At 45.9% G+C, this 17,672-nt stretch overlaps 1 long non-coding RNA gene across 1 annotated transcript in view; it reads left to right on the top strand.

The window, feature by feature from the left end:
- The first annotated feature begins 4,710 nt into the window (after positions 1-4,710).
- Positions 4,711-17,672, top strand: part of LOC147728829 (uncharacterized) — a 36,953-nt gene continuing 23,991 nt past the window's right edge. Inside the window, exons 1-2 of the long non-coding RNA XR_015309394.1 lie at positions 4,711-5,877; positions 10,095-10,144. This is a non-coding gene — a long non-coding RNA (uncharacterized LOC147728829). The remainder of the gene's footprint in view (positions 5,878-10,094; positions 10,145-17,672) is intronic.

Raw genomic sequence — 17,672 nt, forward strand, 5'->3', positions numbered from 1 at the left:
GTTTGAACTACAGAGACAGGGACATGGTGTTGCGCTTCTCCCGCGAAAAAGGAGCCAGCAGGTTTGACGGCAATAACCTATCTTTTTACCCTGGTTTTACAATGGTGGTACAAGCGGCCCAACGTGAGTTCGAGCCTGAAAAAAAGAAGCTGCAATCACTAGGCTTGACGTACGCCACGCTATACCCAGCACACATGGGTGTGGGACAAGATGGCTGCCCCTTCGTATTCAATAACCCTGAGGCAGTTTTGAAATTCCTGAAGAAAGCGAGGCGGTTGCGGTCACTCTCCACGAACGAAGACGTAGAAGTCGGTGATCTACCGACCCAAGGCAACTAAGCAGCACTAAAGAGCTGTATGGTCAGATAAGTGGCAGTGAAAGGCAGCAAGGGAAGTTTATATCAATGTTGCTAAATGGGGCTATATAACACTCCCAATTGTAAAGCTGAAATGTGGGGTGGGTGCAGGAACCGGAGGTGCATAAGGCATCCACTCCCAACCGCCACTGAACCCAAGCGAGTTGCAAAAATCAGGGCATCCTATTCGACAATGCTCTATCCATGCAGGACCAAGTGCGAACGTTATGCGGAAAATGCTTCGCCACACTAAAACTAATCCGCAGACTCTTCCCTTGGATCCAGCTGAACTGCAGAAAAACGCTCACCCAGGCACTTTCTTTTAGCAGACTGGACTACGGGAATGCACTTTATATGGGCATGCCGAGTACCTCTTTTCTCGCCTGCAGTAGTTTAGAATGCAGCTGCTAGACTTATCTGTAACAAGAGCAGATACAGCTGAGCATCTGACAGCATGAAAAAACTACACTGGCCGCCGGTGCGCCAAAGAGCCAAATACAAGCTCCTCTGCCATGCTCACAGAACTCTGCATAACAAAGGTCCACATGACCTTGTCCCAGGTATCTTCCCACATGCCAGGAATGTTCATCAGGAGGCTAGGGCTGGAATTTTTTTCATGAGTGCTCCATGCCAAAATTTACCTACAGAGTGTTATTAGTAGCACTTTGTCAAGGGTGCTTCTATAATCCAAGAAGTATGTCAGGTACAACAGCGGATCTGCAAGTATAACAACACATGCTCACTTACATTCACTTATTTACACTCATTCTATCATTAGCACTGAGTTGCACTCAACAATTATCACCTACTCTTGTCCACTCACTCTCACCCTGAATCACTCATTCTCAATCTCTCTCTGACTCACTTATACTTACTAGCTCATTTTGACACACACACATCCACAATCCCATATACAAACAGACATGCTCACACATATACACACTCTCTCACCCGAACTCACTCTCCACACATGCACCACACAACATACATTAAAACCATTTTCTTTTTCTTATCTAGGATGCCCACTTTTTATTGCACTAATATTGAATAGTAAACCATTATTCACTAATAATGTAATAGAAATGAACAGAAAACGAGGTTTGAGTCTGACTGATAATGTGAGACACCCCTGTGTTCTTGGCACTCATTTTGCTACCTCTGAGGCCAAAGGTCACAAAGGCAGTACCAGGATTAGCAAAGGCAAGGTAGGGGTCGCAGCTGCGACCCGGGCAACCCCTAAATGACGTCCATGTATTTTGGGGTCTATTTTCTAAGATCTAACATGTTGTTTGCATCACAAAAGCGATGCAAAAAGCTAAATCTTTTTTTTATTTACTTTCCAGCGCTAAACTCGTTTAACGCTTCAAAACACTAGAAAGTAGTACAATGCAGCAAATAGCGTTGTTTTGATTTACTTAGTGCCATGTCCTCGCACAGTGGATAGTCAACTGCGCCAACGCCCTTGCACCACTGAAGAACCCCCCAGGCAAGCCCGGCAACAGGAAAACAACATGGTTCACTGATGACCTCAAAGAATCAAGGAAATCCTGCAGATCCCTCGAGAAAACATGACAGCCCTCAAGAACGCCACCCGCAAACACCACCAGTTGATCCGCACCATCAAAAAGACATCTTTCAAAGAACGGCTGGACAACAACACACAGAACAGCAAGGAACTCTTCAACATCGTAAAAGAGCTCTCCAATCCCAACGCCAACAGCAACGACATTACACCATCACAAGACCTCTGCAACTCCCTCGCCACGTTTTTCCACGCAAGATCGCTGATATACACAACAGCTTCGGCGCCCAGACACCGAACCAGTGCCCCCTACAACCATCCTCAGCGCCTGTACTCCCATCAGCACCGAAGACACCGCCCACGCCATGAACACCATCCACTCTGGCTCTCCTTCCGACCCATGCCCTCACCACATCTTCAACAAAGCCGACACCATCATCGCTCCCCACCTACGGAACGTCATAAACAACTCCCTCGCGTCCGCCACCTTCCCAGAGAGCTGGAAGCACGCAGAGATCAACGCCCTACTGAAGAAACCCACAGCGGACCCCAAAGACCTCAAAAACATCTGCTCCATCTCTTTTCTCCCTTCCCGGCGAAAGTGATCGAGAAGATCGTCAATAAGCAGCTGACTGCATTCCTCGAAGCCAACGGGTCCCTCGACCCATCCAGTCTGGATTTTAAGCCAACCACAGCACCGAGACTGCCCTCATCGCAGCCACCGACGACATCAGGACCCTACTCGACAACGGGGAAACCACCGCCCTCATTCTCCTAGACCTCTCAGCCGCCTTTGATACAGTTTGCCATCGCATCCTAATAACCCGTCTCCATAACGCCGGGATCCAAGACAAAGCCCTGGACTGGATCACCTCTTTCCTCTCCGAAATAACACAGCGAGTCCGCCTAAAGGCTCATCACTCAGCCCAACCCTCTTCAAGATCTACATGAGCCCCGTCGCCACCATCGCACGCAAACACAACCTTAACATCATCTCATACGCTGACGACGCCCAGCTGATACTCTCCCTCACCAAAGATCCAGCCACCGCCAAACTCAACCTCCAGGAAGGAATGAAAAACGTCGCGGAATGGATGAAACTCAGCCGTCTGAAACTGAACTCAGACAAAACGGAGGTCCTCATCCTCGGACAATCCCCATCCGCCTGGGACGACTCCTGGTGGCTCGCAGAACTAGGCACAGCACCAACACCCACTGACCACGCACGCAACCTGGGATTCATCCTGGACTCCTCTCTCACGATGACCAAGCAAGTCAACGCTATCTCATCTTCATGCTTCAACACCCTGCGCTTGCTCCGTAAGATCTTCCGCTGGATCCCTACCGGAACTAGAAAGACGGTCACCCAGGCATTCGTCACCAGCCGACTTGACTACAGAAACGCCCTATACGCAGGAACCACAATCAAACTTCAGAAAAGACTCCAACGCATACAGAACGCATCCGCACAACTCAGTCTCGACATCCCCCGCCACAGTCACATATCAGCCCACCTGAGAGACCTGCACTGGCTCCCAGTCAGCAAAAGGATCACGTTCAGGCTCCTCACCCACGCACACAAAACGTTCCGCGACATAGGCCCCGAATACCTCAACAACTGCCTCACGTTCTACACCCCTACACGCAAACTCCGCTCCGCCAGCCTCGCCACCGTCCCACGGATCCGCAGAACCACCGCCGGAGGAAGGTAATTTTCCTACCTGGCGGCCAAGACATGGAACTCCCTCCCCGCCCACCTACGTCTGACCCAGGACTACCTCACATTCAGGAAACACCTCAAGACCTGGCTTTTCGAGCAGTAGCGGCACAACCTAGCAGCAGCTTGAGACCCCCGCGGGTGAGTAGCGCGCTCTACAAGTGCATCGATTGATTGATTGATTGATTGATGGGTCCATACTATGGCTGGTGCATAGGTGTTCCCATACAACCGCTCAAGGTTTTTGGCACTAAACCCTATTTACATAAAAAAAGTAGACAAGGTTCAGTGAGAGAAAATAGCGCCCAATTCAAATAGGTGGTATATAGGAGAAATGCTTTAATTTCTCCTTCCTTTTCCGACTTTGTATGTGTGCCGCACTATACAGCACACATATAAAGTGGGAAAAAGTTTAAAGTTAATCTGAGCGTAGTATTTTGAACTGGAAGGCTATCCTTCCAGTACAAAACCTATGCTAGACTCATGCAGACACCCTTGCGCTATGGTGCAAAGGTGTGTGTGTGGCGCACACCAGCTAATTTCGGCGTCGGCGCTAGGGAGAGGGTAGTGAAATATTTCTGTTAATATGGTGCTCTCCTGCTCTCTTCTCGCTCAACGTAACGCAGCTTTTTTGCCCGTTGCTTTGCATGAGATTTTAGTAAATCTGCCTCTTTGTGTATTGCTGCTTGTTATCTATAAAGCATGTCCTTCCGCTTGATCTCCTTGTGTGTGTGTGTGTGTGCGTGCGTGTGCGTGTGTGTGTGTGTGTGTAAATGGCTTATATTCTAACGTTGTGTGGTTCATTCAAAATACAGTATTAAACACAGTTATGTTTACCTTACTTTGTGGATAAAACATTGTAGACGTTTGCTTAGCATACCAGACGCAGCTAATGGTGCACCCATGTGAATACATTTGTTTCATATTACATGTAGGATTTCACTTGTGGGGCACAATATTCGAATAAAATAAAAACTGAAGGTTTACAAAAGAAGCAAATGTGCACCACCCAAAGAACACTTTATCAGCACGAACAAATCAATTGTCCATATCCAGAAAACAGAGAATTCTTCAATCCTTTATTTTTTCTTTCTTTATTATTATTTCATTTTCATTCCGGATAAAACACAGCATTCAACACAACAAACAGCTGACACGTTTAGTCCTTATACAGGACTTCTTCAGGGCACGATATTAGGCTGGAGTCAAACCCCTCCATATACTTTTGGGGAACAACGGATTCCCTGCTTAGAGTAGTTTCACGTCCAGTGGAGTATAATGTTAGCAGTGTTGCACTGTATGTATCTAGGCAACAAATAGTGTCCAACAGGAGCACGTCCATCTGTAATGACGTCCTGCTCAGCCAAATTCTAATGCGGTTCAATGTAAATATTTCCGAGAGTATTATCTATCAAGATGGTACACTTCCATCCCGTGCCTTTGTAACGGACATCCCTGTATGCAGGATGAGAACCTTGTAGTATACATACTCTATTGCACCTAAAATTAATCAGGGTAAGGTGGGCGTCCCAATACAGAACAACTGAATAGTCGTAAAACAGCAAGGCCTGTGAATAACAGCCAGGTTGGAGTTATAAAGTTCACGCGGGCGCTACAGGATGAGTCGGCAGTTTTTTTTCTTTGCCTTTATCTTATGGCCATCAAAAGTAAAAATCCATTTTCGTCACTGTTTGGGTGAAGCATCCCACAGACATACTCATTTTCATAACCGTGGTAGGCTGCTTTTAATGATTCCCATAGTTAGGTTTTTGTGAAGGTTTGAATACCACTTGAAAATGTATAGTGGGTTTTACATTGTGCCATCTCTATTGTGTTGGCAGTTTGATTATTTTTTCTCCAGCAGTTATTATGTTTATTTTATAGTGGAAATGTTAGGCTTTCCTAAGCGCTTTATAGGCATGAAAAGTCTAGCAGGCTTGGACCAGTGATGTTCACATTTTATTTAATATTCAAAATGGAATTGCTAGGGGCAGCTGCCCAAGCCATGTTAGCTCACTGGGGCACTGCGCTTATCCCCACGCTTACAAATTGGTTTCACAGGATTTGGCACATACTGGGAATGGAGAAGATTTCAATGCCATTGGCAGGGAAGGGGGCAGGATTTGTGGAATTATGCCCATTTGTGTCATTACTATCGCAGGTGTTCCACGACTTGACATATCCCAGATATCCCAGACTACTTTTGGAGGCCCTTCAGCCCGAGAAACCTATGGAACAATGAACAAATCAGCAACAGTACAATGGTTCTTGATTTGCACACGGGTGAGTGGGGAAGGTTGTGGGGAGTTGGGGGGCAGAGTTTTGAAGGGATTTTCCTTTTATTTTTTTGCATTTATTTCAATGTCAGCACGAAATAACATTTTATATCGCCCCCTCTGAGGTTGTCTACTCTTGAAGGTTAAAATCTGCTGCTGTAACTGTTTGATATTTTTAAAAATTCTTATAAAAGATTTAAACCAAAATTGAATACATCAAACCCACAAACACATGTTGACAAACCTTTAGTTAGAGAATTACCATTTCAATGATGGAATCCCACTTCCAGTGTGTTGTGAAAAAAAAATGGGCGCCATTTTCAACTCACAATTTAAAGTGCATACATGCTCCGCAATGCTAAAAATAGAAGAAATATTTGTGCTTCAGTGTTACACTAGCTTTCTTTCTTTATATTTTTTACCACTTATATTGGTACATAGCGGTTTATATGTTCACTTTTCACATCCAATATTGTTACCGTGGTAGTTCATATGGTAAACAACCATTACAATGCATCCATTACAACGAGATGCCATTACAACGCAGCCATTACCACGCAGGGTCGTTACAACGCATGCCATTACCATGTATGCCATTACCACGAAAATGGCAATATTTGGTTTATTATACTATAAATACTGTACTATAGTACTACTGAACTATAAATTTAAAAAAAATGTATTCAAAAAGAAATATGGGTATAACACACGCCCTTAGGCATGGGATGCAAGGGATATATTGGGGGAGAGGTGTATTAATACACAGGCGTTTTTTTTAATACCCGAGTATTAATTTATATTTTTCAATACATTAAAAAATAATTACATCTATTTTAATAAAGTATTTCTTAAGGTGTAACACACACCTTTAGGTGTGGGATATGAAGGGTATTGGGTGGGGATGTGTACTAATCATCCAGTATTGTGATACCTGAGAATTAATTTATCATCTATTTTAAATTTATTTAAAAATAATTAAATTAATTTATATAAAGTATTTCTAAAGCTGTAAAACACACCCTTAGGCACGGGATGTCAGGGTATGTGGATTATGGGTGGGCAATGTATAAATACAAATTAATTATTAATCTATCTTGAATAATTTAAAAATAATTGAATATATTAAAAAAAATATTTCTAAGTCTATAATACACACCTTTAGGCAGGGGATGAGAGGGATGTAGCGGTATTGGGTGGGGAAGTATATTCATTTTCAGGTACCAATTTTAATACCAGAGTATTCATTTATAATGTATTTTGGATTCATTCAAATCAATTCAATTCATTTATATAAAATATTTCTATGTCTGTAACGCACACCGTTAGGCACAGGATGTGACGGATAGAGATATATTAGGTGGGGAAGTGTATTAATTTTCAGGTATAAATTTTATTACACGGGTATAAATTTATAATGTATTTTGAATGCATTTTAATTAATGAAATTTACTTTATTTAAAATATTTCCAAGTCTGTAAGACACACCTTTAGGCACGGAACATGATGGATATAGGGATCGTGGACGGGGAAACTTATTTATACTCAAGTATTAATGTTAATACCCGGGTATTAACTTATCAGCTTCAAACAAAACATTAAGGGCCTGATTACGCCTGTTCCCCGCTCGGACACCGCCAAACTTGTGTGGTGAATAACTTTTTTGTTTGGTTACTCAAAACCATTACATTAAAACAAACGTATAAAAAAATTACAAAAGTTAAAACAGGAAATGTGTTTAGCAAAATAATCTATGCTTCAACGAAGTCTCTATTCATTTAAGCCCTGAGTGGCCATCAACTTAGACCGTGTCTCTTGAATGAACTTGCCAAACAAGGCCATGTCTTTTACCGTGGGCAGTGTATATAAATGATAGACCGCCTCCTTTGCGGTGCGGGTCCCCGCTTGTCTTAAGATGGGCCTAAGGTAAAAACTGTGTGCTGCTCGCAGAGCCGGGCAGCAAAATAGCAGATGAGCATGGGACTCGCGTTTGTATTTGCAGAGCCTGCATTCCAATGCACCCAGTTCTGCACGGTCAACGGCATATAGTTCTTTAAGGGGCAGAGGGTGTAGTCTGTAGGCTAGAATCTTATGGAGAGCTGTGCGGCCCACGGCCTGCGTAAGATGATATTTGGGATTATACACAGTGTGCGGCAGGCATAGGGTCTCGTGCAGGTCTCTTGTCACTAATGTCTCCAAATCCAATTCGGGGGAACGAGCCCGAACTTGTTTCTTGATTGCGTTTTTGATCGCCGTGTAGTTGACCAATTTGGGGTCCCAAAGCTCAGTAGCCAAGTTGAGGCGAGCTTTTGCTGCGGTAAGGGTAGCTGACCATGGATTCCCTGGTTCCATAAAGATATATTTCAAAACTGCCTTAAGTGTCTTATCTTTTGCAGCTGTAGCAAGATAATAGTATTTGCTTAAGGCCGCCATCTCTTCCGGATTTTGTTGGTTGAGCGAGAATTCTAGGTGAATAAGGGTGTTTCTAGTGCACTTCGGTAGATGAAATATTCTCTTGTATGCTCTGCAATGAATTTTTTCAAGTTCCTTGTTGAGTTTGCCCGGGTATGCTTGCTGAGCGTAGTTGAGGGCCGGCATTAGTTTAGCCTTTAAGACTCTTCGAATAGCCGTTGTAGATGGGCTGTGTAAGGAAGCTTGTAATTTGCACAGTGCATAAGTGATGGTTTCCCCTTTGCCTTTGATTTTCTTTAACTGGGCGCCGGAGAGACCTGACTTGTGGTAGCAGACTCCCAGGTAGGTATATCGCTGTGTGCTTTCAAAGGAGAGATGACCAAGATTCCATTTTGCTCGTTTTTTATGTGGGTGATGCCTAAAAATAACAATTTTAGACTTGGAAGAATTTGCCACCAGCCTGTTTTCGTTGTTGAATGTTGCCAGGGCGGTCAGCATCTTTTGTAGTCCAATTTTAGTGTGGTCCAGGAGTACCAAATCTTCAGCGTACTGCATAAACTGGATTTTGGTCCCCCCAATCCTTGGGGTTTCTAGGGCTGCTCTCAACAGGGCTGTCTCCATATCTGCTGTATACAGATTAAATAGCAGTGGCGCTAGCACGCACCCTTGCTTTAGACCTCGGTCCGTGCTGATCTTCTCAGTTGCGGAATCACTCGAGAGTTTAATTCTAACCCATGTTTTTTGATAGAGTGACTGAATTGCTCTTAGCAGGGTCGGATTGATGTTCCATTGTGCCAGCTTTCTCCATAAAATTGCGCGGTCTACCCCATCGAATGCGGCAGAGTAATCGATGAAGCAGGCGAATAAAGGGAGGGTTTTACGCGACCGAGCTTTATAGGCCAAATAGGAGAGTGCAGTGATGTTATCCACGGTCGAATGCAGTGATGTTATTCACGGTCGAACCAAACTTGTGTGCACACAACCCACCAGATTCGGAGTACATTCTTGGTCTAGCAGTCGATGATTTGGCAATCCCATAGTGGTGCTGTTCTGAGGCTCATATGTGAGCCATAGAAAGACATCAGCGTGGGACAACCAAAGCATGATCCTGCACAACATGGACTGCACCACGTTGTGCAGTCCATGTCGTGCAGGAAGTGGGGGTGCATGCATGCAGGTGGGTACAATACCTGCCCCCCCCCCTTCACACATCTCCTGGCCCAGAGGCAACAGGGGGCCCTATAGTGCCCTGTTTGTTTCCTCACCACCATGAAAAGGAGGGCAGTGAGGAATCTTGTATATATTGCGGCATCACACCACTGCAACACCACCAAGGGATCACAGATCCCTGGCAGTTGAAGTAGACCTTTGGCGGTCTGACCCCCAAACTCATTACATGGCAGTTGCACCGCCGGTATCAGCACCACCACTACAGATACGCCCCTTAGTTTGATTCAAAATTATAAAAAAAATAATGAATAATTAGACTCCCAGAATTAAATACATATATTTAAATAATTAATGCAGCATTAGAACATCACTCAGAATATAATTTAAAAAATTACAAAATGTTGTTAACATTTAAAAATGAACAACTCAAGTTTTTTAAATACATTTATTAAACTATTTTTGTAAATCTCAAAAAATAACTACTTTAGCATATAAAGAAATTTGTAAAAATATTTCACAATTTTTACAACCATTAAAACACGTTTAAATATTTATTAAACTTTTTTCCCATGATTTCCAAGCCATGGGGGAAATTGTCCTTTTTTACTTTTAACCTTGACGTTCGTTGTGCCACTGTTTCTACAGCTGGTGGGGCATCGCGGTCAAAATCGGAAGGATGTAAGAGCTGTGGTTAGGTAAGAACAATGTCAAATATTATTATACTTTTTTAGGTGGCATTGCTTATTGTAAGGAGAGTTAAGTAGTTAGATGTTAGTTAGTTGAAACATTTATGTTATTTATTTTTTAACCACATTTTCATTCCCATGCAGGTAGCGGTTGTAAGTCCACGTCGGGATGATTGTTTCTTTTTTCAAAATTGGTTTAAAAAAGTAAATAAAAAAATAAGTTAAGTACGTTTTCAAACCAATTTGAAAAGAATGCAATATTTTTGTATTAATTTTTGGTTTAGTGCTTTTGTATGATGTTTGGTATATTCTCGTGACAAAGACCATGTGACTGAAAGAAGAAAATGTATTCTGTAGATTGATTGCAGTTAGTTTTTCTACCAGGAAAGCAGGATTTTTTTCCTTTTTTCACTATTTAAAGGGATTTTGCTTCACCAGCATAATTTTACAACAAGTTTTTGCATTTTCAGTTTGTGTTTTTTTCTCACCATGTACTTGTATTGGTGTATTTTCTTTGGATCTTGGATTTACGGAACTGATTTGTTCTGGTGATTTTAAGAAACACTGAAGCTTTTCAGGATTTTTTTTTTGGGATTGCGTTTTTTACAACACCAGAATTCTTCCTGCAATTCACTTGCAAAAAATTGTGACTTTACCAATCTGTGTTGGGCTCTTTCTTGGATGATCTGGTTTTGCACTTTGGATTAGTGGAGTACAAGAGACTCTTGGTGACAGGTGGATCTGAAAGGTCACCAAGGGTTGAAGAAAGACGTCACCTATAGGAAGGAATGCCGAAATTCCTTACATTTTCTAAAAATAATGACAAAAAATGCCTATATATTAAAAAAAAAATAGGTCAAAACAGGCAAGTAATTTAGAGCAAGGATTAGTATATGTTTTAGAAATGTACTATGTGTGCAAGATTGTCTAGGTAGTCTGAAGCCACCATCAATGTAAACTGTTGAACTTGGGCCAATAGTTGCTAGGACATTTCTTTAGTTTTTTTCTAAACACGTTAGTTTAGACTTTCTAACAATGATTGCATTATTCTCTTCTCTTGGAAACGTTGCTCCTTCTTCAAAATTTCAAATAAAATTATAGAGGTTAGGGTGAGGTCTACCAATAGATTTGTCGAAAGAGGTGTGCCATTTCTCAATGCCATTGTTTGTCTTTGCTGTGTGAATAACACCCTTCAACAGTCTAAATTTCAATCCACAATTAATGTACTATATGTCTGAACATAAAGGCCAAGCGACACAGGTATTTGAAAAAAGAGGGATAATAAATTAATAATGTAAAATAGAATTAAATACAAAAAATGAATACAATAAATATATGGAAACAATGCTGTCCACGGCAGGTAGGATTTATGTATAAATTTGGCACCCCCAAATTCTACAAAAAAGTTTGGTTGAAGATACTGTTTGCAGCGGCCAAATTATGGTCGGATTGTCGGGCCTGTTTGGGATTGTCCTACTACAGTGAATGGGCTCCTATTTGGGACTCCCCAGGGACTCCAGAGTGCCTTCTTGATGGGCTGGCTCTACCTTTAAAGGATGCTGGTGTCACTTTCTGGAAAGATGTAGTGGCTGGCAATAAATGTTTTCCCTGGAACTTCTAGAGTAATCTCACTAACGGAGCTCTCTCCAGATTTAAGTTCTACCAAATTTCATCTTGGTGTAAGAGCCAACCTTGGCCATCATCAGAGGAAAACTCAATAGAAGATGAGTTAAAAGACCTGACTCCAAAAAAGAAGGAAGTAGCACTCTGGTACATTTACCTTCTGGCCGTAGCAGACAGGAAACTGGAGCATCCACATCTAATCTGGGAGAAGAGCTTGTCGAGCGTGGTGCTGGAAAATCTTTGGCAAGTATCACACTTTACCGGGTGATTAAATCTGCTTCACTAAGAAGAAACCACTTCTTTATGCTTCACAGGATATACTGGTACCCTCTCAAACTTTCGAAATAAAGGGCTGCGGAGAAGCAAGATGAATGAGATGTGGACCCAGATGGCGGATGATATCCACGTGTTTGTATCCTGTCCATCGATTCAAGAATTTTGGGGCAAAGTGGGTAAGACTCTGACCGATGCTCTGGGACTAACCTAACCTTAGGACACCCCCGCGCCGCACGGCCACCAGCTGTCGCGTGTGCCCCCCGCCCGCCACTGCTCTCAGCCTCGCTGAGCCTTCCCTCCTCCCGGCCACGCTCCCCACCTCCGCTCGTTGCTCGGCCGCATTTCCTTGCTGTGCTGTAAATTGTATTGTTAATTTTGCTTTTTTCCCATTTTCGTGCCTTTTTCTGTCCTGTTCCCCCCCCCCCCGGGCAAGTTCCCCCGCTGTGCACCCACCCGCCCCGCTTCCCGCCGCCGGGAGGGTGGACACGCCCCCTTTCCCTCTGTACCCTCCCCGCTCCCAGCTGCTCCTCCCTCCCTGCACTTCGCCATAAATGGCGACCGTGCGCTCCCGCAGCGGGCGCGCCGATTGTGCGCCGAAGGCGCGCCAAAGGTAAGCCCGTCTGTGCCCGTCCGCGCCTGGACTGCGCCCAGTGCCAGGACCCTTGGATCCCGCCGTCACCAGCCCACCCGCCGTACCTACGACACCACTGAACTCTACGCACTCAACGCCGGTCGAATCCCGGGCTGCTATCGAGCCACCCCGAGACGCACCCACGGACCCTTCTGCTGCCACTCCTGCAGGTTCACCTGCATCCGGACCGGCACCACACCAGCACCAACCAAGCCAAGCACCAGCAGCAACCACCTGAAGTGCATCCTGCTCAACACCCGCTCCATCCACAGACACGCCGTCGAGCTCTGGGACCTGCTCGACACCACAGCCCCAGACGTCGCCTTCCTCACGGAAACCTGGATGAACGCCTCCTCAGCGCCGGACATCGCCATCCCGGACGGCTACAAGATCACCCGGAGGGACCGCGTCAACCAGACAGGGGGAGGTATCGCCATCATCCACAGGAGTACCATCCGCATCACGACCAACACCGACGACACCCTCGCTCCCGCCAAACACCTGCACTTCCAGATTCACATCAACCCCAAGACCACCCTCAGTGGCACCCTCATCTACAGACCCCCGGGACCACGCACAAAATTCAGCGAAGACATCGCGGACTTCATCAGCCCACACGCCCTCCTCTCCGCTGACTACATCCTCCTCGGGACCTCAACTTCCACCTGGAGAACAACAACGACCGCAACACCACCACCCTGCTGGACAACTTCGCCAACCTCGGCCTCAAGCAGCTGGTGACCATCCCCACCCACTACGCCGGTCACACTCTCGACCCCGTGTTCCCATCCAGCAAGGACATCACCTTCAGCCACGCCACCGGACTCCACTGGACGGACCACAGCTGCGTCCACTTCAGCTTCAGCAAGACAACGCACCACCACCACCCGCAACAGGTCCCCCGCAGAAGCTGGAACAAGATCACAGCCGACCAACTCGCGACTTCCCTAAGCATGAACTCTCCCACCAGCGCAATGAACCCAAGCCAGGCGGCCACCAACCTCGCAAAGTGGATCAGCAACTGCGCAGACGACCTCGCCCCCCTGAAGACCCCGCCTAGCAGACCCGGCAGCAAGAAAGCCCCATGGTTCACCGACGAACTCAAGAGCTCCAAGAAGAACTGCCGAGCCCTCGAGAAAGCCTGGCGCAGAGACCCAACACCAAACAACATGACTGCCCTCAAGCTCGCCACCCGAAAACACCACCAACTGATCCACACCACCAAGAACACTGCATTCAAGGAACAACTGGACAACAACGCCCACAACAGCAAGGAACTCTTCAACATCGTTAAAGAGCTCTCCAACCCCAACGCCGGAAACAACGACATCACCCCTTCGCAAGACCTCTGCAACTCCCTCACCTCCTACTTCCACAACAAGATCGCGGACATACACAACAGCTTCAGCACACAACCGATGCACGCCACGACTGAATCACCGCCCCCCACCACCACCCTCCGCGCCTGGACCCCGATCAGCACCGAAGACACCGTCCGCACGATGAACTCCATCCACTCCGGATCTCCGACCGACCCCTGCCCTCACCACGTCTTCAACAAGGCTGACGCTGTCATCGCACCCCACCTGCGGGACATCATCAACACCTCCTTCGACACCGCTACCTTCCCGGAGAGCTGGAAGCACGCCAAACAAAGCGCTCTACAAAAGAAGCCATCAGCCGACCCCACCGACCTCAAGAACTACTGCCCCATCTCGCTGCTCCCGTTTCCCGCAAAAGTAATCGAGAAGACCGTCAACAAGCAGCTGGCCGCCTTCCTCGAGACGAACGGATCCCTCGACCTCTCGGAGTCTGGCTTCCGGGCCAACCACAGCACCGAGACCGCCCTGATCGCAGCCACCGATGACATCCGAGCCCTACTCGACAACGGAGAAACAGCGGCCCTCATCCTTCTAGACCTCTCCGCGGCCTTTGACAATGTCTGCCACCGTACCCTAGTGCAGCGCCTCAGCAACGTCGGAATCCAGGAGAAGGCACTGGAATGAATCATCTTGTTCCTCGCCGGAAGGACACAGAGAGTCCGCCTCCCCCCGTTCAGATCAGAAGCCACCGAAATCATCTGCGGCGTTCCTCAAGGCTCCTCGCTCAGCCCAACCCTCTTCAACTTCTACATGAGCCCCCTCGCAGCCATCACATGCCAACACAACCTCAACATCATCTCCTACGCCGACGACACCCAGCTGATCCTCTCCCTCACCAACGCCACCGCCAGAGCCAACCTACACGAAGGGATAACTGACGTAGCCAAGTGGATGATGAACAGCCTCCTGAAATTGAACTCGGACAAGACGGAAGTCCTCTGCCTGGGACGACTCCTGGTGGCCCCCCGCCCTGGGTAGCGCACCCAAACCAACAGACCACGCACGCAACCTGGGCTTCATCCTGGACTCCTCCCTCTCCATGACCAGACAAGTCAACGCCGTCTCCTCGTCGTGCTTCAACATCCTGCGCATGCTACGTAAGATCTTCCAGTGGATCCCCACCGAGACCAGGAAGACGGTCACCCAGGCCCTCGTCACCAGCCGTCTGGACTACGGCAACTCCCTCTACGCCGGAACCACCGCCAAACTCCAGAAGAGACTCCAGCGGATTCAGAACGCCTCAGCACGACTCATCCTGGACATCCCCCACCGCAGCCACATCTCCGGACACCTGAGAGATCTGCACTGGCTCCCGGTCAACAAGAGAATCACCTTCCGTCTCCTCACCCACGCACACAAAGCCCTACACAACCAAGGCTCAGGATACCTCAACAGCCGCCTCAACTTCTACGCTCCCACACGCCAGCTTCGATCGACCGGCCACGCCCTCGCCACCGTCCCCCGCATCCGAAGAGCCACCACAGGAGGAAGGTCCTTCTCCTACCTGGCCGCCAAGACTTGGAACTCCCTCCCGACCCACCTCCGCCTGACCCAGGACCACCTTACCTTCAGGAAGCAGCTCAAGACCTGGCTGTTCGAGCAGTAGTGGACCACCCCCTCCCCTAGCGTCTTGAGACCCTCCGGGTGAGTAGTGCGCTATATAAATGCTTTGATTGATTGATTGATTGATTTAGTTTGAGGTAAGACCCACTCTTATTTTGTTTGGTACTGTTTTGACGCCTGAAGGGGCGCTGGGTTGCACAGGGGCACAGAATAAATTGGTGTTTTTTCTGGTCCTCAAGTGTTGTGTGGCGTTTTAGGCTCCGATTGAATTTTCCCGATTCATGCCCTTATATAGGTACAATTCACGTTGCCCTTATATAGGCATAGAAATCAAGCCCTTATTTAGGCATAGCCCATGCTACCCAAATACAGGCATGGCTACTTACATCTGTTCACCAAGCGTCACAACTATTTCTTGGAAAACCAGCTTAAGCCATTCGGGACTTCCCATTGCTTGAATATTGATTTCTCCAAGAACTCAGTTAATTTTACAATGAACAACTGTTCCCCAGGGGTTCATTCATGACGTTCATATGCCCGACTTTACATCAACTATGGCATTCCTAAACACCTTCAAGGTATACATTTACCTACACTTGCTATAGCAAGATACGGCGGTTCGGAGCAGTTCGTTGATCTACTTGCCTGACGCAGCTCGCTACAGCAAATGCCGAAGGAAAACGACTCTCCAGCTGACACACTGATCAGAAACCAGCCCTTCTCTGCCAAGAATCCACCTCCAGTGTTTCCTGCTCCCCTTGCGGGGTGTTGGGAAATCAAGTCCCGAGACAGAGATACCCTACCTCCTTCATTCTGAAGTATGGAGCTGATTAGAACCTAGAGAAACCTTTGGTAGATTCTTGGCAAAAATAAAACCTATGCAAAACAATACTTCTTCCCAGGTACTAGACCTAGGTTAGGTACATTGGGGTAGGCGTATTTTAGAAGCACCAGTTGAGTATTTTAGTCTATGTTATTTATGTATGTATTTTTTTATGGCTTAGAAACCATACAATGCTCTTACAGTATTATTTCATATTAATGTTTATGCTGTACGCATTATACTTTGCAGTCTGCATAACGATTGTAGCAGTCCACCTCTCTTTCATGAGAAAGAAGACTGTTCAATAAACCTTTTATTGAAAACGCCCTTCTCACTACTTCTCTGCAACTCTGTAGAAACGAAGCATGCACGATTGACTGAGTAATATAGTTATCTATTGTTTCCATGACTCTGAGAGATATATTCTTATTCTTGGGAAATAAAGTTGTCATGTTTATGCGGTTGTCCGAAACGAATCCCTTCTTGTGAATTCGAGAAAGTTTCTAGTGACCTCTGAGCTAGCTGGCACTTACTATTAAGTTTAATATATTCAATAGAGACCTATTGGCTTAAGACCTACGTCAAATCTATAGGATATATTATTCCAATGCGCAGAGTCTATTGGGAATATAGGAACTACACTGCATGGGGCCCAACGTTTGGTAAGGCACTAATTTAACGCTAGATACTAAAGTAACTCAGTCGTGCTTTTCTCAGAGACCCCTTTTTCCGTAAATACTCCAATAGATGTCTGGAGTGGGTAAAAGGATAATATCCTCCATAGCTGAGTAGGTCGAAAAATCCTATGTATTTGTTTTTGATTTGTTCAACGTTGAAGGATTCAGTGTTCCAAAATATTGTGCACTTTATCTGTGTTTCTTTGAAACTTGCTTTGCAAACTTTCAGTCAACAAAAATGTCCCTAAACGGGGATAACAACACAGAAACTGGTGGAGCTGTGGCTGATCCAGCCGATCCAGCTTTTAACATTTCAGGTTTCCAAGAAACCGACGAGGATGCTATAAGCATACCTCTAAATTTAAGGAAAGCCATCTTTATAAAATGTATTAAAAAATGGCCTATCAGCAAGAGGTGGAAGGGCAGTTTTTGTGATAGAGGCACATGCATATCATCAGACAGAGGTATTCTATTCATGGATAATCTTCCCTGAAGCAGATCCAAGAACACGTGTTTCACTTCAACAAAGAAAATGAACCACCAGCTGAATACATTCCTTTCG

Source organism: Lissotriton vulgaris, chromosome 3_1 (assembly GCF_964263255.1).
Source record: "Lissotriton vulgaris chromosome 3_1, aLisVul1.2, whole genome shotgun sequence".
Taxonomy (NCBI): domain Eukaryota; kingdom Metazoa; phylum Chordata; class Amphibia; order Caudata; family Salamandridae; genus Lissotriton; species Lissotriton vulgaris.